Genomic DNA, 24,054 nt, shown 5'->3' on the forward strand with positions numbered 1-24,054 from the left:
TATATATATATATATATATATATATGTATGTGTGTGTGTGTGTGTGTGTTTTAAAGATTTTATTGGGGAATTGGGGAAGGGAACAGCGTTGGGGCATCAGGGAAGGGAAACAGACAAGTTGCTGTGCTTTTGTTCTTCAGTCTAGCTGTGGAGGACGTCGCTTCACTGCCCATGTTGGTATTATCATTGTGCTTTTTCTTGGTGACGCAGATCAGTCGCCGGCTGTTCGACGACCGTTCACAGCAGCTCACGCCTGCTGCTGGCCACTCACAGTAGCTCACAGCAGCCCACTGCAGCCTACGTCGTTGCCTCACAGCAGCCTAGCTCCAGGTCGAGCTGTTGTTCACCATCTTAGCTGTAGAGGGCTCAGTGTCACTGACCCATATGGGATCTGAACCGGTGGCCATGCTGCTCAGCGCTCATGCTCCCAAGCCAAATCATAACCAACGAGCCACTTGGCTGGCCCTAAATCTTTTAATGTGATTAATTACATTGATTGATTTTGAATGTTAAACCAATTTTGAATTTCTGAAATGAATCACACTTGGCCACAATGTTATATTCATTTTTTATCGTGCTGGATTTGATTTGCTAATACTTTAAGGATCTTTGCATCTATGTTCATGAGGGATATTGGTCTGTAATTTTCTTACAATGTCTTTATCTGGTTTTGGAATCAGGATGATGCTGTCTTCATAGACTGAGTTAGGAAGTGTTCCCTCTTTTAATTTCTACATGAATGCATAACAGTTCATGTAGAATTGGTATTATTTATTACTTAAATGTTTAGTAGCATCAGTAAAGGCATCTAGGCCTGCACTTTCCTTTTTGTGAAGGTTTTAAATTACAAATTAATTAATTAATAGATACAGAAGAATTCAGTTTATTTCTTGATTGGGATCTGGTAGTTTGTATCTTTAAGAAATGTGTTCTTTTCATCTAAATTGATTTCTTGAAATAAAATTGTTCATAATATTTCAATATTTCAGTAATATTAATACCCTTTCAATGTCATAGGATGTGTAGTAATGTTACCTTTCATTTTTCGTATTGGTAATATGGGTCTTTTTTCTTGATAAGTATGGCTAGAGGATTGTCAATTTTATTGACCTTTTCAAAGAAACAGTATTAATTTTGCTATTGTTTTTCTATTTTCCACTTTATTTTTTCCTAGTCAGATCTTTACTATTTCCTTTCTTTTGTTTACTTTGGGCTTCAATTGCTCTTTATTTTCCTTACCTTTTAATGTAGAAGCTCAAGACATTATTTCAGACCCTTATTTTTTTCTTCTAATTTAGCTATTTAGTGCAACAAAATTTTCTCTAAACATAACATTAACTGAATAAAATTTTGATATGTCGTGTTTTCATTTTCCTCAGTTCCAAACTTTTAATTTCCTCTGTGATATCATTTTTGACCCATTGTTTATTTAGAAGTTTGTTGTTTAATTTCCAGTTATATGGGAATTTTCTAAAGATCTTTCTGTTAATGATTTATAAGTTCAATTATTGTGGTCAGAGAACATACTTTATATGGTTTGAATCCTTATAAATTTAAAGAAAAAAATTATGGCCCAGAATATAGTCTGTCTTTGTAAATCTTCCATGAAAAGAATGTGTATTCATCTGTTTCTTTGTTTGTTTGTTTTTTTAACTGAGCCATCCTACCACCTGTTGGCAGCTCAGCAGCAGCTCAGCTTGGGCTGGGAATTGAACCGGTGACCCTGTTGCTCAGAGCTCACACTCTTGAGAGAGCTCTTAACCAACTGAGCCACTCGGTTGGCCATCATCTGGTTTTTTTTTGTGTTTTTTTTTTTTAAGATTTTACTGGGGAATTGGGGGAAGGGAACAATGTTGGGGAATTGGGGAAGGGGACCAGCCAAGTTGTTGTTCTTCAGTCTTCGTTGTGGAGGGCGCCAGTCGCCATCTGACTTCCCATCGACAGCTTGTGGCCTCTAAGCTCAAGGTGCTGTGTTCAATCTTAGTTGTGGGTTGGCGTAGCCATCATCTCATGCAGGACTTGGACCTGGCTTTGTTGTTAAGAGTGCACACTGTATCCACTGAGCCATCCAGGCAGCAGCTCAGCTCAAGGTGCCGAATTGAGTCTTAGTTGGTGGGTGGGTGTAGCCCACCATCGAACAGGCAGTCTTCTTGTTACACCAGCTGAGCCATCCTGCCACCTGTTGGCAGCTCAGTGACAGCTCAGCTCAGGCGCAGCGTCACTGGCCCATGTGGGAATCGAATTGGCGGCCCTGTTGCTCAGAGCTCGTGCTCTTAAGCCAACTCTTAACCAACTGAGTCACTTGGCTGGCCCCCTCATCAGTTTTTATATGGAGTGTTTTATAAATGTCAGTTAGGTCAAGATAATAATGTCATGAGTCTTCTAAACCTTAACGATTTTCCGTTTACTTGTTCAATCAATTATTGAGGAATGTGCGTTGAAATCTGTGACCATATGTGGATTGGTCTTTTTTTTCCCTTTCAATTTTATAGTTTTCTGCTTCATATATTTTGAATATCTGTTATTAGGTACATAAACCTTTAGGATTTTTATGTCTACTTAATGAATTAACTCCTTTATCATTCTGAAATGACTCTCTTTATCCTTATATTAACAATATAACTTACTCTGAAATATATTTTGTCTTATATTAATAATGCCACTTCAACTTTTATGAGTAGTTTTAGTATGGTACATCATTTTATATCCTTTTGTTTATAACCCTTTTATTTCTTTATATTGAAGTGTGATTGTTGTTAGCAGCATGTGGTTGGGTCTTGCTTTTTCATGCAGTTTGGCAACCTCAGTCTTTCTAAAAATGGTTTTCTTTGTTTTTAATTGGGATATAATTGACATATAACGTGATATTTGCAGGTGTACACCATAATAATTTGATATATGTATATATTACAAAATGATAATTACAATAAGTTTATATCCATCACCACACACAGTTACAAATTTTTTTTGAGGAGAACTTCTAAGATCTACTCTTTTAGCAACTTTCATATCTCAGTATAGTATTATTAACTGTTGTCACCATGCTGCACATTATATCCTCAGGACTTATTTGTTTGTTTGTTTTTATTTTTAAAATTATTATTAGTTTCAGGTATACAAAACAACATAATGATTAGACATTTATGCACCTCACAAAGTGATAACCCCAACAAGTCTACTACTCATCTGACACCATACATAACTATGACAACACCACTGACTATATTCCCTATGCTGTACTTTACATATATATGTATGTTAACTTTCAGGATTATATTAGTTTCAGGTGTACAGTGCAGTGGTTAGACATTTATGTAATTTATGCAGTGATCCACCCAATAAAATAGACTTCAAAATGAACATTATACTAAGAGACAAAGAAGGACATTACATAATAAAGAGGTCAATCCAACAAGAAGATGCCACCCTAGTAAATATTTCTGCACCCAGCATAGAAGCACCTAAATATAAAAAACAAATACTGACTGACATAGAAAGAGGGATCGACTGTAATACAATCATAGTAAGGAACGTTAACACCCCATTGATACCAATGCTCAGATCTTCCAGACAAAAAATCAACACAGAAACAGCCTTTAATGACACACTAGACCACATGGATTTAACTGATATTTTTAGAGAATTTCATCCCAGAGCAGCATAATATATATTCTTTTCAAGTGTACATGGAACATTTTCCAAGATAGACTACATGTTAGGACACAAAACATGTCTCAATAAATTTAAGAAGATTGAAATCATATCAAGCATCTTCTTGTCCACAATGGTATGAAACTAGAAATCAACTACAAGAAAAACACTGAAAAACACACAAACACATGGAGGCTGAGTAACATCTACTAAACAATGAATGGGTCAACAATGAGATCAAGGAAGAAATCAAAAGATACCTTGAGACAAATGAAAATGAAAACACAATGACCCAAAATCTATGGGACACAGTGAAAGTCTCATAAGAGGGAATTTCATAACAATGCAGGCCTACCTCAGGAAACAAACAAACAAAAAAATCTCAAGTAAACAATCTAACCTTACACTTAAAGAAACTAGAAAAAGAACAGCAAACAAAGTCCAAATTGAATAGAAGGAAGGTAATAATAAATATCAGAGTGGAAATAAACAAAATAGAGTCTAAAAAAAAAAAACTGTGCAAAGGATCAATGACCAAAAACTGGTTCTTTGGAAAGATAAACAAAATTGATAAACCTTTAACCAGACTTAGTAAGAAAAAAATAATTATAATCAGAAATGAAAGAGGAGGAGTGACAACTGACATCACAGAAATACAAAGGATTATAAGAAAATATTATGAAAAATTATATGCCAACAAATTGGGCAATCAGAAAGAAATGGATAAATTCCTAGAAGCCTACGATCTTCTAAGACTGACTAAAAAAGAAACAGAAAATCTGAACTGACCGATTACTACTAACAAAATTAAATCAGTAATCAAAAAACTCCTAACAAACAAAACTCCTGGGCTGGATGGATTCTCAGATAAATTTTACCAAATATTCCAAGGAGAATTAATACCAATCTTTCTCAAGCTTTCCCCAAAAATTCAGGAGGAGGGAAAGATCCCAATTTATTTTATGAGGCTGCCATTACTCTGATTCCAAAACCAGACAAAGCCATTACAAAAAAACTAAAATTATAGGCTGATATCCTTAATTGACACAGATGTGAAAGTCTTCAACAAAATATTAGCAAACTCTTCAGCAATACATTAAAAAGATTACACACCATGATCGAAAGAGATTTCTTCCTGGGATGCATTATTGGTTCAATATCTGCAAATCAATTAATGCTATACACCACATAAGCAAAATGAAAGATAAAAATCATATAGTCATATTAGTAGATTCAGAAAATCAAGCATCCATTAATGATAAAAGCTCACCAAAGTCGGAATAGAGGGATCATACCCCAACATAATAAAGGCCATACGTGACAAACCCTCAGCTAACATCATACTCAATGGTGAAAAGCTAAAAGTGTTTTCCTTAACATCAGGAACAAGACAAGGATGTCCACTTTCACCATTTTTATTTAACACAATATTGTATGTCCTAGCCACAGCAATCAGACAAGAAATACAAGGCATCCAAATTGGAAAGGAAGCAGTAAAACTGTCATTAATGGTAGATGACACAATACTTTATAAAGAGAACCTGAAAGATTCCACCAAAAAACTTAGAACTGGTAAATGAATTCAGTAGAGTAGCAAGATACAAAATTAATATTCATAGAAAATTAATAGAAATTGGTTGCCATTTATACACCAATAATGAACTATCAGAAAGAGACATTAAGAAAACAATCCCATTTACAATTACATTTAAAAAAATACCTTGGAATAAATTTAAGCAAGGAGGTAAAGGACCTAGATTCGGAAAACTGTAAGACACTGAAGAAAGAAACTGAAGAAAATTCAAATAAATGGAAGCACATACCATGCTCTTGGATAGGAACAATTAATATCGTTAAAATGTCCATACTACTGAAAGCAATCTAGAGAGTTAATACAATCCCTATCAAAATACCAGTGGCATTTTTCACAGAACTATAACAAATAATCCTAAAGTTTATATGAAACCATAAGACCCCGAATAGTCATGGCAATCCTGAGAAAGAAGAACAAAATTGGAGGTATCACTCTACCAGATGTCAAACTATACTACAAGTCTATAGTAATCAAAACAGCATGGTACTGGCATAAAAACAGACACATAAACCAATGGAATAGAATAGAGAGCCCAGAAATAAACCCATGCCTATACACTCATTTAACCTATGACAAAGGAGGCAAGAATATACAGTGGGGGTAAAGACAGTCTATTCAATAAATGGTGTTGAGAAAACTGGACAAATACATGGAAAAAAATGAAACTGGATCACCTTTATACACCATATACAAGAATAAACTCAAAATGGGTTAAAGACTTCAATGTAAGACCTTAAACCATAAAACTCCTAGAAGAAAACATAGGCAATAAACTCTCTGACATGGCTCTAGCAATATTTTTTTCTGATCTATCTTGGGCAAGAGAAAGAAAGAAAATAAATAGATAAATGAGACTACATCAAACTAAAAAGATTTTGCATGGCAAAGAATCCACCAACAAAATGAAAAGACAGTCTACTGAATTAGAGGAAATATTTGTCAATGATACATATAATAAGGGGTTAATATCCAAAATTTATAAAAAACCTCATACAACTCAATACCAAAAAAGCCAAAAGTGTGCAGAGGACGTGAATAAACATTTTTTCACAGAGGACATACAGATGGCCAATAGGCTTGTGAAAAGATGCTCAGCATCACTAATCATCAGAGAAATGCAAATAAAAACCCAATAGATATCAGAATGGCTACCACCAATAAATAAACAAACAAACAACAACTGCTGGTGAGGATGTGGAGAAAATAAAACCCTCATGCACTGTTGGTGGGATTTCAAATAGGCACAGCCACTATGGAAAACAGTTTGGAGTTTCCCCAAAAAATTAAAAATAGAACTACCTTATCACCCAGCAATTCCACTTCTGGATATTTATCCAGAGAAATCCAAAACACGGATTCAAAAAGATATATGCACCCCTATGTTCATTATAGCATTATTTACATAGCCAAGATATGGAAGCAACCTAAGTGCCCATCAATAGATGATTGGATGACCAAGTGGTACATATACACAATGGAACACTACTCAGCCATAAGAAAGAGTGAAATCTTACCATTTGCAGCAACATGGATGGACTTAGAGGCTATTATGCTAAGTGGAATTAGTCAGAGAAAGACAAATACCATATGATCTCACTGATATGTGTAATCTAAAGAACAAAATAAATGAATAAATAAAACAGAAACAGACTCATAGGTGCAGAGAACAAAATGATGGTTGCCAGAGGGGAGGGAGGTTGGGGAGCTGGGTGAAAAAGGTAAAGGGATTAAGAAATACATATTGGTTGTTACAAAATAGTCACAGGGATGTAAAGTACAGCATAGAGATTATAGTCAATAATGTTACAACAACTATGTATATTGCTAGGTGGGTACTAGACTAATCAGGGGATCACTGCATAAGTTATCATATATAAATGTCTAACCACTATGCTGTACATCTAAAACTAATATATAATATTGTCCAAAAAAAAAAGATAATCCATTTGACACAACAGCTCTACTTTTAGGAAGTTAATATAAGGAAAAAATTGGATGGGTGCACAAAGTTGTATTGTATATTGATATTTACCACAGCATTGTTTGTAATAGCAAACTCATGGAAACGCTCTGAATATCTAGCAACGTGAGACCAGTTAAATAAATTGTGCTACAGACATTTCTTAAAATACCATGCTATCATTAAAATTATGTCAATCTTGGATTTTGCCATAGAAGGATTCTCTCTATCTATCTATCTAGATATATAATTTTAAAGAAAATATATTTGTTACAGAATAATATGTAATTTTCTTAATTTATTAAGTAAACCACATGCATGCATGTATTTATTCGAAAGGGAAGAATGTGAAAGTATAACAGTGCCTATCCCTAGGTGATGGAATTTTATCGATTTTACTTTAATATATTCTTTCTTTTTAAAATTGTAATAATCATTAATTACTTAAATAATTTGTTTTAATTAAAGATGAAATTTAATAGTGACAGCAGCAACTACTTCAAGGTTAATTTTCCTATTATTTAGTTATTTCACCAGAATAAGTGAGGTGGCACTGTTGACTACTAGCCTCATAAAAATGTTCAAAAGATTTTTTAAAATGTCAGGGACTACATCTAGTTCCATATTGATTTAGGATGTTTTGCATTGTGTTATATGATTAAGTCTTTTAATAGAATTCATAAACACTCTAAAATGACAAAGAGGAAGTTTGCAACAAAGCAACAATGTAGCATCACATTATTAACTGACTATCAAATCCCACTTGTTTGAGTTATGTAAAATGAAATTATCTTCTTACAAAAAATAGTGGGAGAAATTCAAGCCTTCCAGCCTTTGGTTTCATTTAGTTTAAGTACATAACCCAGTCCTCTGCAGATGCTTCATCTTGAAAGGGTGTAATTTTCTGAGACATTCTCTGATTTTACTCATGTTAGAAATATCTTTGAGAACTTCCACAGTTCTTCTTTGAGCTTTAGATAAAATTACGTATTGTTGCCTAAAGGAGGTAAAATTTAGAATATAAAATAAACCGAATTATGTTGGAACTAATGTTTTAATTTGGTTTCATACTTTCTCCTTCTGTGTGAGGCACACAACTTCTCTCTCAAGGAGATTTATTTTCTGATTTGCTTTCTTTTCATGAGAAACACCTGCAACATTTCATGAAAATCATTGCCCTCATATTTTTTCAAAAATTTTTCTCCTCTAAATTACTGGATTCATTTATTAAGTATAAGTTAGAACTACCAACCTGAAACTTTGGTTTATATACCAGTAATCTATAGCTTTCCATCAGTGATTTCCCATTGTAGTTTGTATTATTGTTAGAATACCTGAACATTTCTAAGGCAATACAATTTTTTTCTTTGTTTTTGGTCAAGGAAACAAATTATTTTCAAGTGTAAATTTCAACCTAAAATGGCAGAGAAAGACATGTAAAATGCCACAATTTGTCAAGTGCTTTAGAGAATTATTACATGGAATAAATCACTGGTAGTACCAAGAAGAAGGTATGAAAATATCACAGAAATTTACAGAATAGTTTGCAATTAGAGAGCTCTAGAGAAATTAATTATACAATATTATTTAACACATAATAAAATTTGATGAACTAGTGTTTGAGTGTCCATCAAACTGGTGTTGAAATAATTTTCCCAGGGCATGCAGTGACTATACTGATTAAACCTGAAAATAAGGAAATAGTGAAACTATGAGCTGGTGCTTGGGATCAGCAGATACACAGCATAATCCCAATTTCAAATTTGGAATAACTGAGGAAGAAAATCTACCTAAACGCAGCTAATTTTGTTACTTAACAAATATCTATTGCACGGGTCCTGCCTGCCAAGCACAGGGGAACTCAGTGAACAAGACAGACATGGCTCCTGTGTTTAGGGAACTTCTTTCCTGGTCTGTCAGTAGCTTCTGTCTCACAGTATTATGGGTCCTTTTTAATTTTTGTGCTCTTCTGTATTTTCAAAAATTCCTATTTCTGAAAAAATGACTTCAGATAAAAAAAAAAGGAACAAAGCATTATATTTTAAAAAGTGGCCCCAGGATAAATAAAATCTATCCAATGATGTCCTTGTTCAGTGAAGTTGATATACTTGCTTCTAGTGTGCTGGCCATGGCCTACCATCCTGAGTTTGCTTCTGTCACTTAACTCTTCAGATCTGTTTTCACTTATTTGTTTCCCCACCAGTTGATCCATGGTGATATACTCCTTGCCTCAAGATTTTGTATGTCCTATGCTTTCCCAGCTTTGGAACCCTCCGATTCAATGACTCTTAAACAAAATTTAATCCCTTTATCTCTGTCAGGTCATTGTGCCCTCATTCTTTAAACTGGCCACTGTAGAACACCCAGGAACTCCAACCCAACAATTTTAAATGCTTTTGTAATTACATGCTTCATTCAGCTCTTGAAGATTAGAAAGGAAGGATTCCAAGTGTCTCATTCTCTCTCTTTTAAACTATCTGAATGAAGAGAAAGACAAGGTGCTGGTATGCTCTGTATATACTCTCTCATTCTCCTGGTAACTATTTGAGAGCTAACGTTTATTGTGTGATTACTATGTGCTAGGCACCGTGGTAAATACTTTATGTAAATGACTTCAACTAAAATTTATCGGTGTTCTATGAAGTAAGCTGTATTATTTTCCGACGGCCGCTGTATAAAATCACCACAGACTGAGTTGTTTAAAACAACAGGATTTTATATTTTCATCGTTCAGGTTAGAAGTACAAAAGCAAGCTGTGAGCAGGGTTGGCTCCTTCCATGCCTCTCTCAGCTTCTGATGGTTACTAGCCATCCTTGAGGTTCTTGGCTTGCAACTTCATAGTTTCAGTCTCTGCATCTGTCATCACCTGACCTTCCCTCCGTGTCTGTGTCTTTACATGGTGTTCTCCTTTTCTTATATCAACTCTAGTCATTTTGTATGAAGGGTCCACCCTCACTCAGTGTGACCTCATCTGAATTAATTACATCAGCAACAGTCCTGCTTCCAAACAAGGTCACATTCTGAGGTTTAGGGAAGGAAATGAATCTTTGGGGAATACTATTTAACCCAGTATATCAGTGTTATTATTATCCTTTGAACAGATGAGGAAAAAAATGTCCAGGCAGTTAATAATTCACCTAGAGTTACATGTGCTGTGGGAGTCAGGATTCTAAGTCAGATCTGTCTGTTGACAAAGGCTGTTCTTTTAAGCACTAAGATGAGAAATATGAGAGATCTCTTCATCTCTCAGTAGACTTATAGCCCAAATGGGATTAAGACATGAACATTTAAATAATAGCAAAAAAGGGAAAACTCCAGAGACTGTACAGGGTAAGCTACAAGATGTCCTACTAATTAGCTTTCCAAACAGAAAAGCACACAAATATAACATGGTTCCATTTTCCCTTTCCTTTAAATAAAATAATGTAGGGAGAAATACAAACAACAGAAGTATACAAACATGATCATTTCACTTGTCGGTATCATTACTTTTTGTTTCCTTCTTTACAAGTTAAAATCAAAGTGTTCTGCTAAATTCTCTGCCTCTTATAGTTTATCATATCTCTCGTTCCATATAATCTGCATCTTAAATTCACCAGTGCCAAAGCCAAGCTTTTGCCCCAGAATCTTCCCTTTCCTCCCAATAGAATTAGGTAGTATCTGTCAATAACTTCTCTGTCTCTGTAAACCCACTGTCATGTTTGGGGCCTGTGTGGGCGGTTGGGCTTGCTAAAGACATAACAGTACTGCTAGGAATCACCTTTGGGGAGCCAAAGGTGATGGGCTAGACATTACCTATGCTTCTGCGTCTTAGACTTAACGAAGAACAAACGTTATCTGGGTCCCATCTGGGGCTGACTTGGATCAGACCAGACTGGGGCTGACAGGACTGGGGGAACCATGATGGTTTATAGCCCTGAGGTGGGAAGACAGAGTGGAACTGGCTCCAAGTAGACTTGCTGATCATTCTCTGAACTACACTTCTTGGTATTACTAAGTTTTCTCAGATACCTGGTTTATGTCCGTGACAAAACCTAGGACAGGAGTAAGCTATAAGTTGCTTCTGCTGTGTAGTGTGTATGGAGGGGGGACACAGAGATTAAGTGACTCAGCTCACATTAAATTGAAACTATTGGACTCCAAATGCCATTCTCTTAATTACTGCCCTGCACATTCTCCCAAGAAGGTAGTATTAGCTGTAAATAATATTTGTGTATTTTTTTTTCTCTCTGGAAGAGAGAAAAAACATTTATTAAGCACCTAACATGTTTGAGACATTCTTTTATATGTTAACATATATTATCTCATTTAATTCTTACCACATCTTTCTTTGTTCCTCAGAGCAATGCTGCCAGAAGATACTGTTATCCTTGTACTATAGATACAAAGAATTTTTTTTTGATTGTGTGCTTTGTGTTTTTGTTTTACATCATGGCAAACCCTGACTCAGCACAGTGCATCAGGGGGCATCTTGGCACCGGTACCATCAGTGTTCATCCTAATTTTAGCTCATCTTTTTCGGAAAATGTGGTAGAGTTAGTGGTCATCAGATAGCCATATGCTCCCTCCATTTGCCATCCTCCCTTTCTGTGAGATTGGCATCACGGGACTAGTTGTAGTCAGGACTACTGAGTGGAAGGTATGCATGCTATTGCTCATCATTTAAGAGCTGCTGTGCCTCCTCCACCTCTATTTTTCCTTCCTGTGGTGACCTTGGAAGGCAAGAGTTTCAGATGGCATAGCAATAAGATGGAGGCTGCTCAGAATCACTGAGTCAATTCTTGGAGAACAGCTGTTTAGGAAAGTAATACAACCCACATATAAAGTGTAAATGTAAACTTTTACTGTATTATCTCTCTGGGTTCTGGGGTTGTTGGTTAACCACAGCATAGCCTATCCTATCCTTACAAGCACAGAAAATACCTTTTGTTGATTTTCTTCAATACCTTCTTTCTCATAAGATACTTTCCTTCTCCTTTATACCTATATTCCTGCCTAGAAAAAGAATGCTATCCTTTTGGGCGGGTAGGTGGGGAGTGGACCAAGAACACCCTTCAGTTTAAATATTCCGTACACAATGAGAATTTCATTAGCGTTAGGTTTAATGACATTGTCCGAAGCACAGAATTTTACTTTTGAATACATCTTACAAGTTTCTATAAGCACTGTGCTATTTGGGTAGGTTTGATGGAAGTTGATAAGAAGCATGCTATTTGGGATGAAAGCTTTTTCTTTACTTCATCATAACTCCTATTCAGTCCAGGCTATTGTGACAGTTCTAATTATGAGCTCATAATCTTGGATTTTTAGCATTTCAAAATGTTAATTTGAATCTAATTATTGGACAGACAGTCTCAGAGTTACCAGTTTTGTTTTTATTGACTCGGAATTCACAGAGAAAATTAAATAATGCAGTGCAAACCTTATAAGAAGGATTATCTTTCACTTTTTTTTTTTTTGCCAGCAGAAAAGTAATAGAACCAGCAGTTCTGAAGCAAAAAGTACCATATTCATTGAGGCTGCCTTCACTTGCTTGGGCACACAGACCATCTGGCAATGAGAGGAGATGGGGGCTCAGTGTGCCCTTTGTTAATAAAGTGATTGCCACTGGGAAGAATAATTCCTCCTTTAATTGTGTACCTATTTGAGAAGAGAGTGCAAATAAAGGGTCTCCCTTCTCAGATGAAAATGATGAATGGCCTTGAAGACTCAGCACTAGTTATCCTTGGAAAGCTGGATTCTCATCAGCTCTGCTCAGTATGAGTCCAGCCTGGGCACACACAAAGCACCTATTGACTTCAGTGGGAGATCTGAGGCACAGCTAGTCCTGAGGGAGGAGATGTTTTCAAATTGGGCTTCCTATCTCACTGAAAGGCTATACAAGAGAGGCAGAAAACACAGACACCTCAATTATGAGCCTTAAAATGAGATAGAGCATACAGTGTGAGTGTCACATCAATGTCAACAATTAGCAGCATCCACTACTTGCAAATGGAAGCTTGTGGTGCTTGGTATCACTTAGTCACTGATACTATGAAGGGCAGAGAGAAATGTAAAAGGATCTTCCCAGAAACAAATACTTAGTTTACAATTTATCTGAGTAGTACAAGTGAAAGAGACATGCTAGAGTTCATGGAGCCTAGATTTTATCAAATGGTATAGATAGTTATGAGTTGATGATTTTATTTCCTAAAGTAACAAATACTGAACCAAACTTAATTGTGCTCAGTTCTATATCTGTTACAGCCGTTATGTAGAAGTTGCTTTATAAATCCATTTTATCATTTTTGAGGACAATGATGATAATGACAGAAATGCAGAAGAAATAAGGCAGAAGGGAGCACTCTTGTCTGAGCTCACAGCTTACAGATTTTATGGAATCTGGATATTATAACCTATGAACTTAATCATATTTTACTAAAGTTATTTTTAGTCATAATTATGATTTTCATACCATCTGCACTTTCAAGGAGAATTGCTATGTCTATCAAAAATCAAATGTTTCAGAATTGTATCGATCCATCCCACTGAGGAGGCAAGTGCAAGACAGCTGAAGTGGAATGAAACTATTTCTGCCTGAGTCATTGTTATTCATTGTCAGTGGAATTATTTGAAACCTTAAGTGTTAGCAGACATAAAAACCACTAGGTAAGCACTCCTTTTACCTAGTTATGAGCAGAACATGCTTTAATTCCTTTGCTTTGGTCTCATAAAAACTAATTTTAAAATTAGCCTGGGCAGAGTTCGAAAACCCAAGCTTTAGGTGATGTATTTATTGACCATTTGTAACTGTATACTACCACTTAGTACCGGTGCACAAGTGATGGTGAATAAGGAATTTTAGTGAAATATAAATCTCAGTAACCTTATTACCATTCTAGGTCCATTGTAAGCGATCATATATGTTTGAATAGTTTCTCACTGAGTGTCATTTAAGTACTGTACAAAGACCTGCTCTCCAGCAGGTTTCTCCTTTACTCTGCTTTCTATCTCCAATCATCTTCCCTCACCTACCTCCAAAGACAGAATCTTTACGCGAGTTCCGTGCACCTTGGAAGCACACTGGAGGTTTTTCATAACAGTTAAACAACAACTCTAATTACATGTATAATTGAAGAGTAATTTTCCACAGTACAGGTGCAGTTACCTGAAATCTATTCTCCTACAAACTGCTTAAACAATTCTTTTCCTCATGTTAATTTTGCAAGAAAACTAGGTATCTTTTAACAACCTCTTTTTTTTTTCCTGTTTTTTTCTGTTTTGGAGAATTGGGCTTTCCTTTCTTTGGAACAAGACATTCTCACATTGGTTTATTCCTGTCAGCACAATTTGCTCAGAGAAAGTTGATTCTGATGTGAAGGGCATGGGCTTTGTCCAGTTACTAGAAGTGACTAACATTTAGTTCAGCAGTAATTATTTACTTTTATTTCTTCTAGGCAGAGACCACTAGTGGTCTTTACTAAGGATCTAAGTACTTCCGTTGATATCATAAAGAAATGAGCTCTGCCAAATGAAGACTCTGTCAGTTTGGTACTTTTTCAAACCTTAAGTCAGGGATGGGAGATGGGGATACAGGAAAAGGGAGGCCTCTTCTACAAAGAAAAGTTTTCTTTTTTTTACTTTTTGGAAGTCTGATGTAAACAAAATAGTAATTTCTTGGGCGTACTAAATATACAGACACTTGCATCAGTTTCTTTTACCTTTAAAAAGTCTAAGTGTGCGGCTGTGTACACACATTTAAAAACACACTTCATAAGAGAATTTGCTCTGTTTTCAGTTTAATAATTAGTAATACAGCCTTTAGTTTTGGGTAATATTTAATCTGTTAGTGGGACATTAATGAATAGAAGGAAGAATAAAATAGAAGTGTGACCTTATAGCGTACAACTAGCCAGAAATAGCTGCTTTGTGAACTAATGACTTTCCCCAAGCTTGAGTAAGCTATGCCTTCATCCTAACATACCTTTTCTCGTCATGGTTAGGACGGAGAAAATTCAGTCTTATTCTGGAATTCCAGCTTCATTGCCTCACACTAACCTTAAGTTGTTGTTCTTTAATGAGGTTCAGTTCGCTTTCTAGGACAGTCTGAAAGTCTTGTGATTCTTGATAACAAAATGGCAATGGCCGGAGAAAGTTTGGCATTTTATGTTGCCATATGTTACATAGCACTTCTCCAACAGCAGATACGCAGTGTGCCGTAAGTGAGAGTTCTTAAATTCACACACGCACACACACACACACACACACACACACACACACACACACGAGTTATTAACAGCCTTGCAGGACTTTGCAGGGCAGATTCTATGCCTGGGCTTGCTGATTAATTTGTGTAATTCTTTCGCAAGTGTTACACAGTAGGCTTCTTGGGTGTACATTAATACAGTAGACTTAAAGTCACATATGCACAACAAAACAAATCATAAGTAATGAGATACTAAAAACCAACTGTCACTGAGGTAGCAATTATTGGTGTCTCTTTTTTGCTTCAGTGACTTTTCCCTTTTACCCTGAGACACGCAAACAGAACAAACAATTAGCGAAATAATTGATGATCAGTACCTTCAAAGCTTATGGTGACCTGGTTTATGCTTTATAAGCTTAATAATGAGAACACCTCTTATTACTGATTAGTGTGCTGCCTGATAGTCTCTGATGGTGCTCAGGAGGTACATCTGTATCCGACAAAAGGTTTTTTAGCTGCCCTTTACAGTTAGTTGGTCCCTAATGAACTGAGCTTTTGTCTCTTGCTGTTTTTAGATTCCAATTAAACTTGTTTATAGAATAGACAAATAATTACAGATGTGCTGTTTTCCACGACTTACTATTGTCTTCCAATAGGGTTGTGTTGAAGTTGGTGGCAATTAACATATATAGTAATGTTTTTAATCATTTACATATTAAGACACATGCAAAATATGCCCATGTTTTCTTAGTCATCTTTGTGCTTGTCAACCCATTCTCTTAACTTGCATTGGGTATGCTAATTACCCTCTGTCAAGCTAGGGTAATTCATCTTTTCTGAGAAAGAAAAATCCGGTTTTCATTTTTATGCTTGAGGAAGTCAAAGAACGACAATTTATTCTGGAGCTTTCAGAGCCAGAAAAGAATGCTTTAAGGTTATGACAAACTGATTTTATGTTGTACACAGCATGCAGTATTAAACAGATAAATAGCATGTCATGTTAGAAATCTTATGTTAAAGTATAATTTTTACCTCGTTTGTTGAATTTTCTATCAGCTTGCATTCTGTATTAGGTCCTTAATGTAAAATACAGGTATAAAATTCTAATTGATCACAAAACTATGAGGAATGAAATATGGAAACCTTTTCATGGTCATGTCATCTCCAAACAAATTAGAAATTCCCATAATCTCCAGAGACTGTGGAACTGTGAATTCTCTTGTAATCTGTAGAGAAATATTCAAAATGAGAGCCTTAAGTTCCCATTTTTCACTGTTTTAAAAAAAGATTTTAAGTATGGCCATGCCTTACCAATGAAATGGGCAGTTTTTAAAGTGACTTCCTCTAGGATTTTCAGGAAATACGTGACACGAGCTAGCATTCCTAAGTCCTGAACCCTATTCCTTCCACGTGGCAGGTCCTCAATAAATGTCTGTTCACTTCTCTATCTCCATCCTTTTGATTTCTCTGACTTTGAGTTAAGTGTTAGTGAGAAATCTATGTCCTGGAATTCCAACGGGAACAGGGAAACTGCCTGGAAGGTGATACTTGGGTAGGTGAACTTTTTTCCCCCTGAAACACCCAGAATGGGACTTAACACAGACACTGCACTGGGAAGGAAAACTAGCACAATCTGACACCTTGTGAAAGTTATGATGTATTTGTTGTTGTCAACCTATGAAGATAACAAAGATAGGAAACTATTCTTTATTCTCTAGGCCGGAGAGAAAGATGGAAACAGAATAGCCATTATATTCCAACCTTTTCCTTTTTGTTCTGGAACAATATAACAATCTTGGACATTTTATATATTGTATATTTTGGATGGCTGCAGCTTTTCAGGTACTAAAACGTACTACCTTACTATGTTATATAAATCGCTTGGATGGTCTATAATTTTTAAAAATGTGTATTTTCAGCTATTTTTGAATCATTGAGGTTAATTCCAAGGAGGGCACTTTTTCCCCTTATGCAATTGTGGTCAGGGAAAGTGCCAGATAATCTAATTTTACACAACTGAGTTCAATGTGGGTCATGTGTACATGTACTTGGAGTGGGTGTGTAGAAATACACAATCAAGTTGCTGTATTAATCGGCTCTTTCCACCCCTTTAGTAAAGTATGCTGATGGGTGACTGTGGCACATAGAGTACAAATGGCCAGTAGGCTATTTGCTAGAATCCCACACACTTCTACTTCTACAAGATGAGTTGCATGTTTATCAAGGGTTGTGTTTGTTTTCAGGCCCATACATGCCATTTGTACTTGTGCTTTTAGCCACATACAATTACTTATAACCTAATTGCATTTTACATCTAAGAAATATGAGTGCAAAAAAGAAAGTTGTTTTTCTGTGACAACTAAATTGAATGCTTTGGAAGAGCATTTTAAAGTTAAGTTACTTTAAAAAGTATAGAATTAGATTTGGGTGCGACAAGGAAATACATAAAAATCTATAAGGACACCTCCCTCAAATTCCTGTGTAAGTTTCTATAAGTTGAATGAACCCCAGCTAGAACTCATAGAAAATGCATTATGGATATGGCTTCTGCAAGAAAGATGAAGGAAAACACCAATCAGCAGACAGACCCACACTCAGTGAAAAGACCTACACAGAAGTGAAAATTATTAGATTCCTCATCAAAATATTGGTGAAATAATGCACATTCACATAGTTTAATTTAAAAGGAAATACTTAGGAGTATTTTAACTATCTCCCACTTTAACTTTCTTTTGGGTTAATTTGACAACCATTATTTCCGCTTGCTTCTGATAAGAGAACATCTACTACAGCAGATAAGTGGAATTTTCTTAGAGCAAGTACTTTGGGTAATTCATTAACTAAACACCTTTGGATGGAAGCCCAGACTCACACTTATTTTCCTGCATTTTGCTCCATTGTGATGTTAGAGTGAAATAACTCTACAGTGTGGAAAAATATTATTGTCTCTATTTAAAGCATGATAAGGAATTAAATTATAGGCAAGCCAAAGTGACTTATTCAGGATCAGATCCTTTATATACTGGAGTGTCTAGGTGATCTAGTTTACTTAGACTAGTTTACACTAGATTACTTCTCAAAGTATGAATCTTGTACATTTATTTCTGGAAATATAATTTCTTCAAACACTAGCTGCTCTCATTTGCTGAATAGTAGACTATCTGGATTTTGGCAGCAAGTTCCAAGATTTCTCCCATTTATATGCATATCCAGTGCAGAGTATGTAAGTGAGAACTAGGTCCTGGGTAACTGACACATTAGCATGTGTGAAAATAGCTCAATTAACACAGGTAGAATGTGAGAATGTCCATTAATTCCTCAGGAAACAATGGCTCATAGTGCTAGGACCAATGCAGGGTCTTGCAGATGGTGTCAAACCAACTGCGTTTGAAAAGACACAGTGCAGCATCTGGAGGGCTGGCAAAATCCAACAACTTTGGAGACAGCAAGTCAAATTTGAGCAGAGAGACCAACACTTGACCACATGAATGTCTCGGCTTCCTGGGATGGGTTCCAAAATCCATCCATCTCATCCAGTGTGACAGTCAAAAAAGTCACACTTCACATCTTTGTATCAAGCCATGTCTCTGACTGTCACAAAACTCGGCCTGCCTGACAGAATAAATTTATGGCATCCTCCAATGGCTTCCTCACCTTTTTTTAAATACCTAACCTTTTCTTCCTGTTAAGTAAAAAGAATATACATAATAGACACACTGAACTGCAAATGCAGTTTTCTGTGGACAAAGGAAGAGATGAAGGATTTTTTTAGTTTCATTGATTTTTGAAAATTCTTTTCCCCTCACCAATTGTCCCCTAATGAAAATCAGGGCAATAGGGCCATAGAAGCACCCTGAGCTTGTATGTGGTGGTTCAGAGAAAGGGCTCTTGAGTCTGCCTTTCTGAGTGTAAACAGCATTATCTGTTACCAGATGTGTGCCTTCAATGTTCCCAAACTTGGTTTTATTTTATTTTTTTTTAAATTTGGGGTGAGGATAATAAAAATGTCTATCTCTAGAGTGTCATAAGGCTTTGATACATTTAGAATATTTAGTATATTGTCTAGCATATAATACAGTATTAATAAATGTTAAGCATATACTACTTTTAAACCTTAGGTATGTCACAGTTACAAGAGATAGAACAGAGTGGGATCTATGGAAAAAGGGTTGGGAGGTAGTTTTCCTGCTCTAGTCAAGTTTTATGGGAGAGGAAAAAAAAAGAAACCCTCTGATGCGTACTGTCAAGTTTTCCAGGGTAGGAGACTGTCATAAAGTGTACTCTTGCCTGGAGTACTCCTGTGCCATGTGATCCTACTATTAGGACTTGGTGGCACCAAGTGCCAGTTAGGTGTGAATTTGGGGATTTAGGATACCAGCCATCTTGCCATCTATTGTGACTAAGTAATAATGATAACAAAAATAACAGTGCAGGCATAGTAACCATGTTTATAGTGCCAGACACTACTGAAAGCACTTTTTATATATTAACTCATTTATTCCTCTTAACTACCCTACCAGGTCTTAATTTCTCATGTTACAAGGGAGGTTGCCTGAGGCACTGTGGTTAAGTGAGTGGAAGAGCTAGAATTTGAACCCAGGCAGTCCAGGCCTGGTGTCTGAGCCATGGGCGGTGATAATAAGAAGAGATATGTCTTTTCATTATAGTCTGCATCATTCCATTGTGCTTTGACTTTCAACTCTTCCATTATGTTTATTGCCCCCAAAGGTAAGAATTCTAGGGCCTATTAGAAGTCATAAATAATAAATTAATTAAGAATAGGTATAGTAACTTCATTTATTGATACTAGAAGGGCACTCACAGCTTTCAATATTGTAGTTCTATGAGCTCTAGGGAAAAATAATTAAGAGGCATTTTCTATTGGAGAATGATTTTGTGTTTCATGCATGATCTATTAGTTTGAAATCACCAAATCATAGCATAGTCTATGAATCTGGGTTTGATCAGGAAAATAGAAGCCACCAAGGTATTTGGGTTAGAAATTAGAAGTTCTTTTATATGGAATTAGAGACTAACACAACTTTTGGGAATTCTGAGAAGTCCAAGTTAGGAGACCATTCAGGAACTATTTCAAGAAACCCAATGATACAGGGTTTGCAGGGAAGCTGCAGCCAACGATTTCAGCTGTGTGCAGCACCATAGTGGATGATTCTTAGTAGAAATCCTCAGAAGTCAAAGGCAGGCTGCACCTCACATAATCTGAGCTTCCTGTCTGTAGTTGCCACTGCGGAACGAACTTCAAGCTGTAGTAGTGCCTCTTATAGGGCACTAAGGGCTTATGAGAGGCCCTAGGTCTTATGGGAAGTGTAGTTCCAAACTTCCCTCTTACAATCCAGAAAGGAACACAGGTGCTGGGAGAGGTGGCATCCATCCTGCGCAATATGGACCCTGCACACAGTGAGCTACGGCCTCGGGAAGTTAGCTCGGTCATCTTCTACTTCTTCACAAGTTTTTGTGAACCATACCAGGACAGTTATTTTCGAAATACATCATAAGAGTTCATTTTTGTTCTGTGATAGTGAGATTGTATAATATGCATTGTTCAATTATTAATTCAACAGATACTTACTGGCTACCCTCTTTATTCAGAACTCCCTCGTTACTAAAGTCCAGGCCCTATGCAAGGTATTCAATTAAGACTTTGTGAATGGATGATTTAATTGTATACTATAAAAGATATTATGATATTTTCTTGCTTCCTAGCAGACATTCTAATCATTATGTGTCCCATGAATAGGACAGATAAATGCTAGAGGAATTCTGAAGAGGAATCAGCTATTTTAACTTCTGTGGCCAAGGAAGACCTTGTTAAACACATGGAATTTGAGGAAGGCCTTAAAGAGAAAATTACCAGACACTGCCCTAATGATTTAATTATATCAGGAACTAAACCTAGCCCTCTATGAGGGTAGATACTATTCCTGTTTGCATGGCACATTGGTTATGGCCATGGCTCAAAGAAGTTCTGTCTAATCAGTTGCCTAATATCACACCGGCAGAAACTGTCAGAGGTGGGCCTCTATTCTAGGTTAGCGAGATTCCAAAGCCTGTTTCAACCTCACTACACTTAGTACCAACTATGTTTTATGCTTTAAATATAAAATGAGATGAATAGACTTCCAAATGTAAGATTACATACATATCAGTAAAGCTACACAAGAGACCCAAGGGAGACATAAACACATACTGAAATAAGTTTCTCTAATATAAGCCTGTGTGATATCAACAGTGACCCATTGATACAATTGTGAATTAGAATACTATAAACCCTATTGCAGTTGACTTTTAATTGTTTGAGTTACAATCACTTGGCTATGTTATAGTCAATAGTCTAATTTAGGGGAAAGAAGTTCTATTTATTTATGAGGTAATCCAGCTTTGTGATTAAGAGGGTGGACTCGGGAGCTATACTGCCCTGTTTTGAACCCTATTCCTGTCACTAACTATGTACCTAAGCCTCAGCATTCTCACCTGAAAAGTAGGATAATAATAATGCTTACTGTATTTGTCATCTATTGCTGCATAACAGATTATTGCAAAACTGAGTCAGGAATCCAGGCATGGTTTAGCTGGGTCCCTCTGCTTCAGGAACTCTCATCAGGCTGCTTTTAGGGTGTCAGCAAGGGCTGTGGTCTCACCTAGAGCCTCGATGGGGTGAGCACCTGCTTCCCAGCTCACCTGTTTAATTGCAGGATTCAGTTCTTCATTGACAATTGGACTGAAGTCCTCGGGTCCTCTCTGGCTGTTGGTCTGAAGCTTCCTTGCCGTGTGAGCCTCTTCACGGGACAGCTCATGATATGGCACCTGGTTTCTCTCTAGCAAATAAAGAGAGAGCACAAGATGGAAGCCACACTCTTTTTGTAACCTAACCTCAAAAGTGCTATCCCATCACTTTTGCCATATTGTTTTCATTAGAAGCAAGTTGCTATGTTCAGCCCACATTGAAGAAGAGCTGATTACAGACCGGTGTGAATACTAAGAGGCAAGGATCATTGCAGGCCATCTTAGACGCTGCCTATCACACATACCTAATAGGTTTGTAATGTGAGTTGAGTTAATATATGTAAAAAATCTTAGAACAATGCCTGGATTATAATAAATAATATATAAGTGGTGGTTGTAACTACTATTATCTTCAGATCACTCGGATGCTTAATAAGTAAGACTTAGTTTCTACTTTCAAGACAAGGACAGCCTATGGTACTATAAGGCAGAAAATGAAAAAGAGCTGTGGATATTGAGAGGAAGGAGGGATCAAAGAATGCTGAAAGATCAGAAAATGTTTGATTAATGAAATTACTGGGTTGTCGGAAAAGTCATGACGCATTTTTGCAACGAAAACCAGAAAAAATACGTCATGACTTTTCTGACATTCCAATATATTGGTGCTGAGCCCCAGAACATGGTATGTTTTCGATGGGGCTGGTTAAGGTGGGGATTGGGGTGGGGGTGGGGTGTACAGGGAACTGCTGAAGGCAGCAGAGCAAGGCAGTTAAGGTTGTCCAGGGTAGCTGGGCATTATCCCGGGAACCATGGGTAACCCAGGTCCACTGGAACACCCAGACTGCAGCACTCGACTGGGAAACGGGGTAAAAAGAAGGATTGACTCATGGTTATCGAGAATACTGGAGGAAAGTCTGATATATTTGGACTTAATTCAGTCAGCAGGGAGCGTCACTGAAGATTAGAAACAGGGCACCACACAGGAAGCTGAACTTTAGAAAGTTTATTCTGGCAGTTGGAAGTAAGAATGGATTAGGGCAAGGAAATCCTGGAGAAAAGCCCAGTTAAGTCATTATTATAATAGTTAAGGTGATTAGGGATGAAGCTCTATCTGAACTAGATCTCTGTCAGGGGTGTGTATGGAAGGAGTGAATTTGAGAGAGGGACAGCCTCAGCTAATAGTTTTGCTATCTCTAATTAAGGTATGGGATTAGGTTTACTGGTTTTGAAGACAGACCCAGGGACAAATCCTGGCTTTAACAACTGTTAGCTGTATCACCTTGGGCAAATTGTTATAAACTCTCTCAACCTTAGTTTCTTTTGGCAAGAGGATTAAATGAGCTAATGTATGTAAATATATGTAAAGGACCCAACATGGTGTCTAGCATAGTAAATGCTCAATAAATACTAGCTTCCTCACTCTGAAAAGGTTATTATTTACAAATAGAATTCTAAATAGAATTCTAGGACATTATTTTATAATTTTTCCTACTTGTAATGGATTTAAGCTTTAACTGTTACACACACATGTTATACATACATACATACATACACATATACAAATAGATGATGTATATATATATTATATATAAACAGTTTTTACTAATTTATTAATTTATGCCCAGCACTGTGCTGAACAGTATATATGCATCATCTTATTTAGTCCTGTCATCGGTCATAAAAAAATATGTGTTTTCATCACCTCCACTTTATAGTTCAGAAAACTGAAGCTTAGAGAAATGAGCTTCCTTAAAGCTCAAGAGCTGATAGTGGCAAAGCCCATGTTTGAATATGTTCTTGCTGTTTCCAAAACCTTGCTCTTAATTATTGAGCTATCTTTCTAAAATATGAGTACGCATAAATATTTGTTTCCATCTCTATGTATATCTTATCTAGTATACCATTTGTATAGTGGGAGT

Source organism: Hipposideros armiger, unplaced genomic scaffold, assembly GCF_001890085.2.
Source record: "Hipposideros armiger isolate ML-2016 unplaced genomic scaffold, ASM189008v1 scaffold_218, whole genome shotgun sequence".
Classification (NCBI taxonomy): Eukaryota; Metazoa; Chordata; class Mammalia; order Chiroptera; family Hipposideridae; genus Hipposideros; species Hipposideros armiger.